This window comes from Lemur catta, chromosome 12, assembly GCF_020740605.2.
Source record: "Lemur catta isolate mLemCat1 chromosome 12, mLemCat1.pri, whole genome shotgun sequence".
Lineage (NCBI taxonomy): Eukaryota > Metazoa > Chordata > Mammalia > Primates > Lemuridae > Lemur > Lemur catta.
Window position 1 is genome coordinate 63511277 of NC_059139.1, and position 11019 is coordinate 63522295.

Consider the following 11019-nt stretch of genomic DNA (forward strand, 5'->3'; position numbering starts at 1 on the left):
TCCACAAGCTTTCTGCCTCTTAACATGACCTTGTAATTTTCATGTGCCTTGTTTGGTTTGTCTGGTGAATTGGATCTAAAGCCCAAGCATGTTGATGCCTGAAAATGTAACAACTGCCTGGTTTTCACTCAGCTATAATTGTCTTCCTCATTCAGTGGCCACAGTTATCTATTTATACCCTGGAAAGTCATTTCCAAAAGCTGTTTCCTTTTCTCATGGCCACATTCCTCTTCCTACACTCGATGCAGACTATTATGACAAAGTATCATTTTTATCTGGGAAAAAAACTCACGCACATACACAAAATAAACACAGGGTGTACAAGAGAATTAGCATTTGTAGCAGTGTATCATGTTGCTGTGGTTTGGGTTATTTGCCCCCTCCAAAACTCAAGTTGAAATTTAATCCCCAACTTGACCATATAGAGAGGTGAGGCCTTTAAGAGGTGACTGGGTCATGAATGTGTTAATCCATTCATGAATTAGTGGCTAATAAATTAATGGGTTAATGGATTAAAGGGTTATCATGGGAGCTGGACTGGCGGCTTTGTAAGAAGAGGAAGAGAAACCTGAACAAGCACACTCAGCACCCTCGCCATGTGATATACCCTGTGCCGCCTCTGGACTCTGTAGGGTGCAGAGCCAGCAAGAAGGCTCTCACCAGAGGCAGCCCCTTGACTTTGTACCGCTCAGCCTCCAGAACAGTAAGAAATAAATTCCTTTTCTTTACAAATTACCCAGTTTCAGGTATTCTTTTATAAGCAACAGAAAATGGACTAATACAAATGTACTAATAAAATTAAGCTAACTTATATTGTTGCTTCATTAGTTGGTGAGAGAAGGGACTCACCTGCTCACAGAGGAATCTGTTTACTCAATGGCACCTTATATTTATAAATAATGGTTGGCCAATAACATTTCTTTAATATAAATACATAAGTTATAGAGCTAATAAATGAGATGATCAAGAGTTTAATTATAATTAAAACAAAAAACTATTCTAAAGAAAGATAACTTTTTTGGACTATGAACCACTGGTTTAAAAAAGCATAGCAATCTAATGTATATGAGTGTACACACATATCTTACACAAAAGCTTCACAAAACATTACTTACCATTAATATCTGTTCTTATATTTTCTGCTCTACTCTATTTTATTCTTTTTCCTTTTTTTTTCTTTTTAATGCTGTCCACAGCTTGTAAAGTAATTTCAGCACCTGTAGTTTGGCTTAGAGATTTTTAGATTAAAAAGAGACCTTCATGATCATTTTAAAGAACCATCTGTAAAGATATGACTGATAAATCCAGAAGAGATGTTCTTTCAGAAAGGGTAAAAAAGAGCAAAACAGAAAATGTAGGATTGGTTTGGGGCCTACTAACAACAGAGGGTAGGAAAAGAGCCAGAGAAGATAAAGAGTGGGGTGGTAAACTGGACAAAAATAGTATGAAAGAGGACAATGTTGCAAAATGAAATGGGTAGTCAACAAACTATTTCAATACGTCTTTGTCTATACTTCAGTGTTTCTCAAAGTGTAGTCAAACCCAAGTTCAGCTGAAGTACCAGAGACATTGTTAAAAATTCAGATACCTGGGGCCCATCCTAGACTTGGTGAATTAAACTCTCTGATGTGGGTCCTAGACTTGGCCACTTAAAAGTCTCCTAGAGCATTCTTTTCACCAAGCATTTTTATCTTAATGCCTTTTACAAATCACCTTTCTTTCCAAGGACATACAATCTTACTTCACGTATTAATTGTATTTTTGAAATGTTGTTAGGTGAAGAGTTGTACACCAAACCATTATTTCCCTAAAGACTCTCATGATTATTTCAGAATTATGTTCACCCAGGAGGAAACAAACCAGCTTCCAGAGCATTTAGCCTTTAAACAAATATTCTTTATCTATGTAATTTTTCTGTATTACTTACAGACTTTGGCCAAATGGACTCACATCGTTATTATTTTTATCCGCTACAGAAGTACATACATTTAAAATTACAACACACAGTTAACACATTTCATTTTTATTTTGAACTAACTACATTGGACTTAACTGGTTAAATATCATAATCAGGTGGTATTTAGCAGAACTCACAAGCAGAAAATGAGGAGAGGGTTTTCAGAAAACACAAAAACTGAAGTTTGTGATTTGGACTCTAATAGCAAAGATATCCCTTTGGTAAGTTCTGCTACCAAAAAGTACTTGTCAACTTATTACCAATAGCAAACCATGAAGCATTAAGTGTAAATCTACTCTATTCAAAGATGGGAATCATAGCTAAGAACAACAGTAGCTGACATTTATTTACATACCTCATAGGAGGCCTTGTTCTAAATCCTCTACATGCATTAACTCATTTAATCCTTATAACAATCCTGTAGAGTATGGCTTTAGACCTCATTTCCTAGATGACGAAGCTGAGGTACAGAGTTATGTAACTTTCCTGAGATCCCACAGCTAGAAATTGGAGGTGAGATTCAAACCCAGGCAGCCTGTATCCAGAGTCTATACTCAGAGACAGTCTGCTACACTGTGATGCTAAGAAAGTCTTAGATGTTGGAACAATTACTGCCTCTGTACAGAGAAATACTTGCTGTTTATGTGTTAAGATTTTTTTTTTCAAGATACCTTGGGTCTGTCTTGCATCCCTGCTCATGTTTAGTTATGATACTAGATCTTATTATAAAGTACTTGAAATATGACAGGAATCCCCAAATTAGCATAAAAATGGGAATTCAGTATCATGTAGGAAAATGAAAATTTATTTTAAAAGATACTTAATTCTGTGTATAAGGGCAAGATAACATACTGGTTTAGAGCTGTGCTTCTCAAATTGTAATGTACCAGTCACCTGGGAATACTGTTAAAAATGCAGACTTTCAGTAGATTTGAGATTTGCATTTCTAACAAGTTCCCAGGTGAGAGTGATAGTGCTGACTTGGGGATCACATTTTGAGTAGCAAGGATTTAGAGTTTGAGCTCTAAAGTTACACTGCCTGTGTTTGAATCCTAGCTCCATTACTTACTAGTTGTATAACCTCATACACCTCAACCACATCTGTAAAACAGTGAGATCATTAAAGGGTTGTTATCAGGATTACATGGGATAATCTATAGATAGTACTTAGGACAGACTCTGACATATAGAAAGGATTCAATAAATGTTATCTCTTCGTATTACTGAAAAATATTAAAAGCATATATTGCATCCCATTAGAAAGCCATTTATAGAATTGACTGATCTAGCAGGAACTAAATAAAATGTCATCATTCTTTTCCAGGCAGTCACTAGAACATCACTGTACAACGAAGGACATTAAATACATAAGTTAGATCTACCGCCCAGCTTTTATTAAATACATAAATCTGAAACTGCTCTAAATGAATTTGCATAAAGCTGGCTTGGTTTATGATATTTAAAGAGCATAATTCGTTTCTATGCCAGAAAACTTTTTTATATTATGGGTACACACTGAGTTCCAATTCATTTATTTGAATAACGTCTTCTGAATTTAGAAAAAGCCATTTCTGTTTTAAAAATTTCATTCTGTAAAACAGATATCAGAACTGGTATCAGTATAAATGATAATAGTGATTTAAAAGAATTGTTTAAGGAAGCACATTGCTAAGTTTAAATGAGCTTGGAGGATTTAACCAAATCCTTCCAAGACAACAGTGTTTCATTTCAAACCACTACACAATGCAGCATAATTACTTCTTGCTACTGAGAACTGGGGCTTTTAGAAAGATGATTGTCAGAATTGCAACGATGTAATAAAGATGCCAAATGGGAGGGACCAATGAGTAGGAAAAGTAAATTTAGGATCAGAAATAAAAATAAAATTTCACAGCCACCTTCTCAAATGAAAACTGTAAGAAACTTATCAAAGTCAACACCAGCTGAAAAATAAAGACACAGAAGGAATGTAGTACATTAGAAAAGAAAGATTAATGTTCACTCAGTCATTGATAAAAACCAGAAAGGGTAAAACCTGGTGGTTCAATCAAGAAGATGAGAGTCAGAGCTATAAAATGTTTTTGGTTGGTGAGTATCTTAAAAGGTCAATAAATAAGTTGCCTATCTTTTCATCTTTTATTTTTCTAACAAAAGTGATAAAAAAAATTGTGGAACAAATTCTATTGTAGCTATTTTTCTAAATTAAAATTAGATTCAACATAGGTAATATGTAAGATCATAACAGATAAGAATCAAGGAAAAGGGAGGGATTTGGGCGAGTAGATTATTCTCGTCTCTCCCCTTTGCCCCAGATATTGGGGTGAAGATGTTCCTGGCTGCTCCTTCGATGTGATGTGTGTTGTGGTACTAGAAATTTTTTAATGCACAGCACATCAGATTTTACTTTACATTTTACTTTCAATGACAAGTTTTGACCTTAAAAAAATAAGTGATTTTTGAAAACCTGCATAAAAATGCTTATATAAAGGACTGCCAGATAGAAGTTTATAAGGCAAGGTTTACCTGTATTCAACCACATCAAATAATGATCCTTAAAGTGAAATAAAACATATGCTTTTATTGAAAAAAAAAAATCAACAGCAGGACTTATGATTCTTATTATCTGTAGAGATGATAACACTAACAAGATCAAATCGTTAGGATTAAAGGTACAAGAAGAAAAGAGTGTGAACAGAATTATACCAACATCACGTCTTGTTATTTTGGTTTACCTTTTTCTGAATCAAATACCTGAAAAACAAAAATTTACTGAAAATCCCTAAGTTAACTTTTTTCCACTTACAAGGCAGGTATTAGCTGTCTCTCACCTCCAGAGAAGCAAGGAATTCCACTTCAGTGTGACCTATTTATGCCTCTTAGATTTATCATATTCAGTTTTTAATAACCCTGAACCAAAGGAAATGTAGAAACCTATTTGAAAAGTTGACATTAAGGTTGTGACACCAACCAAAACAGCAAGAGAATTTAAAGTTAAACTGACACCAATCCCCAAATCAGTCTGTTATACTCCTAATTTAAAAACAGTTATTTATGTGAAATAGTGATGGCATGTCATCCTCTGCTTTGAAACTCCTGAATTTTGTCATTTGGTGTTTGTGTCACAACCTTAATATTATTTAAATATACTTTTTAATATCTATTATTTAAAAAATATCTTTGAATTGAAGATACTCTAAAGCTTTGAAGAAGCCAACCTCAAAGCACTGCATTCCTAGCATGCCACTTTTATTAGAAGTAGTGCATAAAACATTTGCTGTTGACAAATCTAATTCATTAAAAGGTGAGATGGATGCATTTTAAAATAACTGGCTGGCATCATTATCTGCAGTGCCTTTTATAAATTATTCCTCTTTTCCCTTTTGACTGAACTTGTCACAGTTCCCTTTCAGACTCTGAGTGTTATGCCTTATAGTCAATACTTTCAACATGTTTAGACAAGTCACAAGTTAAACAGGCAGTGGTATTTTATTTTCTAGAAATGAGAAAGAGTAACAGAAATACGAATTATTTCATTCAATTCATTGATTTTTAACTAAAGACAAGTAAAGTCAGTTAGTGGTGGTTTCATCTCACACAAGGAATTTAAAAATAAAAGTATGCTATTTGGATAGAATGGGGAATTTCAAAGAAAGGAACATAAAGAGAAATGCTGGCAGCCCCGCTGCACTGTTGTGCAGAAGACTTGGTTTAAAATTGAATTGTGCTTCCCCTGACATTGGAGAGCAGGTACATCATAAGGCTGACAGCTGGCTGGCACACTAACTTCCTAAAGGAAGATGCTAACTGTATTCTCTTAGAGGCCAAAGGAATAGAATTATAGAAGCCTTCAAGGCAACTGAGTAGGTAGAGTACAAATTATTCAAAATATGAAGAAAAGCATTTCTTACCTAATTTTATTTCAGAAGACTCTAAAAATGAGCTGGTCTTTTAATCCTAAGGCAGAAAATTATTTCCTCACAAGTTGTCAGAAGAACTGTCCCTTCTTTAGTATCTTCAGCAGTTTTTTCCAAAATTTATAAAATGTACCTATAAAATAATTGGACAAAGCTTTATCACTGGCACAATAGGAGGGAGGGCACATTCACAGTATTAGTTGTCTACATTGTAGTGACAGTACTATCATTAAATTATGACATATGGACTTGAGGCATGAAGAAGAGATGATGGAAGTACATAAAGACATTCTGAAGATGGGCACCTAAGAAAAGCTTATTAACAAGATGGCCCATAGATTGTAGGCACACAGATAATAGGGGAACCTAGGAAAATGCATATTGAAAAGATTCCTTTTATTTTCACTAAAAATTGATCACTCCCAAAGAAATGTGGCTCAAAGAGAATAAGGCATGGTTGCACCATATAAATCAAGCCACGCTATTCAGCCCAATTGCTTTTTTCCTGTTTCGTTATTAGTTTCCCCAGACTGTTTAATAAAACCATCTTTACCCCCTTCTGGGTGATCTTGTTAAAAATAGATTCCCAGGGATCTTGATACAAATGGATTCTGATTTTTTTGTTTCTTTGTTTTGAAACAGAGTCTCACTCTGCTGCCCTGGGTAGAGTGCAGTGGTGTCATCATAGATAACTGCAACCTCAAATCCCTGGGCTCAAGCAATCCTCCTGCCTCAGCATCCCCAGTAGCTGGGACTACAGGCATGTGTCATAACGCCCAGCTAATTTTTCTATTTTTAGTAGAGAGGGGGTCTCTCTCTTGCTCAGGCTGGTTTCAAACCCCTGAGCCCAACAATCCTTCCACCTCGGCCTCCCAGAGTGCTAGGATTATAGTCATGGGCCACTGAACCCCACCTGGATTCTGATTGAGATTCTATATTTCTAACAAGTTCCCAGGTAATGCCATCAATGCTGTGAGACCATGGAACAACATTTCCACCAATCTATTTGTCTTTTCCTGCATCAAGGTATACTGTTGTTATTCTTGGCTGTGGACCTTTCCATATAATTTTAGAATCTGTTGTCAAGGGTTCCCTGTTCCCCACCAAAACAAAGTTAAGAATTTGACTGAGATTGCTTTGATCAAATTAGGCAACTGTACAGCACTGGGTTTTGCAAGCCATGTGCATTGTATATCATTTCACTTATTGAGAACGTATTGTCACAAAATAACATTCTCTTATTTTCCCCACAGGAGTTTCGCACATCTCTAGTTATGTGAGATTTACTCTTAGGCACTTCATATTTTGAATGTTATTAAAAAATAATATCTCAGCTGGGTGCAGTGACTCATGCCTGTAATTCTAGCACCTTGAGTGGTGGGAGGCAGGAGGATCGCTTGAGGCCAGGAGTTCAAGACCAGCTTAAGCAACACAGTGGGACCTCATTTCTACAAAAAAATACAAAGCCGAGCACAGTGGTGTGTGCCTACAGTCCAAGCTACTCAGGAGGCTGAGGCTGGAGGATCGCTTGAGCCCAGGAGTTTGAGGTTGCAATGAGCTATGATCATGATACTGCACTCTAGCCTGGGCAACAGAGTGAGACCTTGTCTCAAAAACACAAACAAAAAACCTGTTTGCAAAACTTTTCGATTTTTTGTTTATATATGTATATATGCATACAATTTTTCTATATTGATATGCTTATCCAGGATACTTGCTAAACTCTTACTTTTTTTCCCCGTAGTTTTACCTCATACACATATAATGAGTTTTACTTCTTTAATTCCAAAATATATGTTTCTTATTTTGCCTTACTAAAAGAAAAAGAAAAAAGGTCAAAGAATAAATGTATTAATTAATAGAAAAAGCTATTTTGTTATCTATGATCAGCCAAAATGATCTCTTGGTTAGGCCTAGGTTGTCTAGGAAACTGATATGAATAAAGTTTCATATGTTTCCTATAATATTTGTTAATTGTCCTCAGTTAAGGACAATTGTCCTTTCTTTGGTGTCTGATATAGAAGTCCTTGAATGTTACTAACATCCATTATCCCAAGCTGAACTCCAGTTGATATTTTCATCAGAAACAAATATAAACTCTCATGGACAACTTAGCTACTCTGTGAAGTAAATTTGAATAAAAAAGGAAACATGAATTATAATGAGGAAAATGGTTCAGTCAGGTACAAACTAAGGTAGAGATGCCAACACTAGGAAGCCATGCTATTCAGCCCAATTACTTTTTTCCTGTTTCATTATTAGTTTCCCCAGACTGTTTACTAAAACCATCTTTTCCCCCACTCTTCTGGGTGATCTTGCTAAGAATAGATTCCCAGGGATCTTGTTACAAATGGATTCTGATTTTTTTGTTTCTTTGTTTTGAGACAGAGTCTCACTCTGCTGCCCTGGGTAGAGTGTGGTGGTGTCATCATAGATAACTGCAACCTCAAATTCCTGGTACAGTACATCACCTACATTCCATCCATAGTTGAAATCACAAGGTTTCTTGGAAAACTCATAACTAAAATTCTGTTCTTGATGACAATGTCAGCCTGCTCTAGGGTGACATGCCCTTCTTGATAGCTTTCAACTAATTAGTTTGACCAACAGAAAAAATTAGAATTACTGTTCCACACATTGTCAATGTTAACATTGGTTACCTGAGGAAAGGTGAATGTGTGTGATGTTGGGATGGAGGAAAGGATAAAGAGAGAGAAGGAGGAAATAACTAAAATAATAACCTTTATAATAATAATAATAAAAACAAAACAGTTTCTCAAAAAATATGTCCATAATCCACTACAAACAACAATTATGAAGGATAACAATGTCAAAAATGCTTAAAATGAGAAGTGAAAACAGGACTCAAGAGAGCATATACACATTATATTACAACTGTTTTAAAAATACGTGCACAAATTTTTGGTTAGGAAGCTCAAACAGCATATATTTTCCTCTCTCCTTCTAGATATCCCCTTAAAAAGATAATAAATGTATGCTAGGGGAAGGGGGGATGTAAACCCACAAAAATGAAGACAGAGCCATAACTACAAATGTACATAAGAAGATGAAAGAACATTCAAAGAAGAAATAGAGTTAGAAAAGCTAAAGTCTTGAATGTGAGCAGAGAGGGCTGCAATTAAAGGAATGACCTGATAACCCTGGCAGAAGTGTAGAATAAGAAGTGAAAGTAAAAAACACAATCAATTGAAGGTTTGTTCAAGAAACAATGAGTATTCCCTCCTAGCCTTTTTGTACAAGCAACTACTTTGCTTTATTCTTGTCTTTAGTTAAAATATCTGACTGTGGGTAAAGAAAATAAATAAAGAAATGGGAGAAATGGTGTGTCTGAAGACAGGAATTAACTGTCTAGGAACTGTGGGTATGGGTGCCCCAAAGAAAAGTCTGCCTCATTTTGGCCTTTAGTTGACTCTAGCACGCTAATGGTTCCCCATTTATTCCTTCTAAAGTAAACTGTACCCGTAAAATCTGTGCCATCCTAATATAATCTCTACGCAGCTTTTTGATTGCATGAATGCATAGCCAAGTACCACTCAACATTTGAAGAAAAAAATTTTCACATTGGAGACCAAGATAAAACAAAAATTTATGCAAAAGAAAACAAACCAATTAATGGAACATGTTAATTTTCCATCACCGTAAAAGAGTCAAGAAAAAACTGCATACATAAAACAAGGCCAGATAGGACTCCAACTATGGCTGAGTTAAATCAGCAAATACTCTTCCCAAAAAGAAACTACAGAGCTAGGCAATATGGACAAATACAACTATTTCAGTTCAGAAACTGACCACATGAATATAAAAATTTGGGAAGCCTTTATATTAGAAAAACCGCTTACCTTTAGGTAAGAATAGGAGGACTCCATTGCATTCTGGCTTGGGACTACTCTTATCACCATCAACCACAACTCGGTCAGTGCACAGGTTCTTCCAAGTCGGAGAAGATAATTAGGACTAGAAACTTCAAAGGGGGCTCACCTGAGCTGGAGTGCTAGGTGATGCCCAAGCCCAGAAGTTTTGTCAGCAGAAGTAATGATTTTAGAAGTGGGCAGTAATTTTTAAGAGTATAAAGGACTCCTGAAACTAAAGTTTGGTAACTGCTGAGTTAGACAAATGAGAAAGCCCCAGAAAGATAATGACCACGTAAAGTTAATCAAAAGAATAAGCATAAGCAGCCTCAAAAAAACCAGAGTACAGAAGGCAACATAGAAACAGAAAGCAGAAGGACTCCACTTAGAACCAGCCCCACTCCTAACCTCTTTCCCAGTCAAAGCTCTGAAGAGCAGAGGACAGGCTGGATCACCTTTTAGGAACTACACTGTCTGTGGACATTTCTGAAGACAAGCATGAATATATGCCAGAGAAGGAAAGAATAATATATCTAAAAAAATTTAAAGGAATACAATATGTGATTATACACAAAACTTGGATTTTAAAGGTGAAAAATATTTGATGAGCTAAAGTTTAAAAAAGCAACAAAGATGGCTAAAGAAATGTCATGACACAATGAAGCAGAAAATAATATTCACCAGTATGACTAAAAATTCTGACCTCATCACTACAGTGCTCCTCAAAACAAGCTCCTTTCACTCCTCAGTTTTAATTAAGTAAACTCCAGACTTAAACTGGTGAATCAGCTGTGCTCCCTGGAGGGAAAATGGACAGTAAATTCTGATTACATGGCATGGCTACTGACTGCTACAAACAACTACAGCTGTACAACCTCCCTGATACCCAATGGCCAGAGTTAGGGAAGAGCTCTTTTCAGTAAATCTTAACAAACAGATAACTAAAGTGTCAGAAAAGTACTATCACATTAACCAACTGGAGTAATCGTGTGCCCTAAGTAGGGCAAACAAGAAGCTTTTTCTGGGAAGCATTATACAAAACAAAAAGCCCCAAATTTGGATTCTTAAGATCTAGCATCTGGTTCAAGACACGTTTCCCAAGATACCTGGACAAGTTAAATCACCTCTTTAGTCTTTGTTTCCTCATGTATGACAAGGAAGTTAATCTAAATCAACTGCCTTCAAATTCAACTGTAATTCCTAGTAACAAATTTTATATCCCGAATCCTGAAACCACACATACCTGAAAGATAACTGCAGGTCACTACTTACCAAATTG

General features: G+C 35.8%; 1 protein-coding gene across 1 annotated transcript in view; it reads right to left on the reverse strand.

Moving 5' to 3' along the window:
* KIAA0825 (KIAA0825 ortholog) overlaps window positions 1-5875 on the reverse strand; it is a 353138-nt gene extending 347263 nt beyond the window's left edge. Inside the window, exon 1 of the mRNA XM_045566564.1 lies at window positions 5866-5875. The gene's annotated coding sequence lies outside the window, so the exon portion shown is untranslated. The remainder of the gene's footprint in view (window positions 1-5865) is intronic.
* Window positions 5876-11019: the final 5144 nt, after the last annotated feature.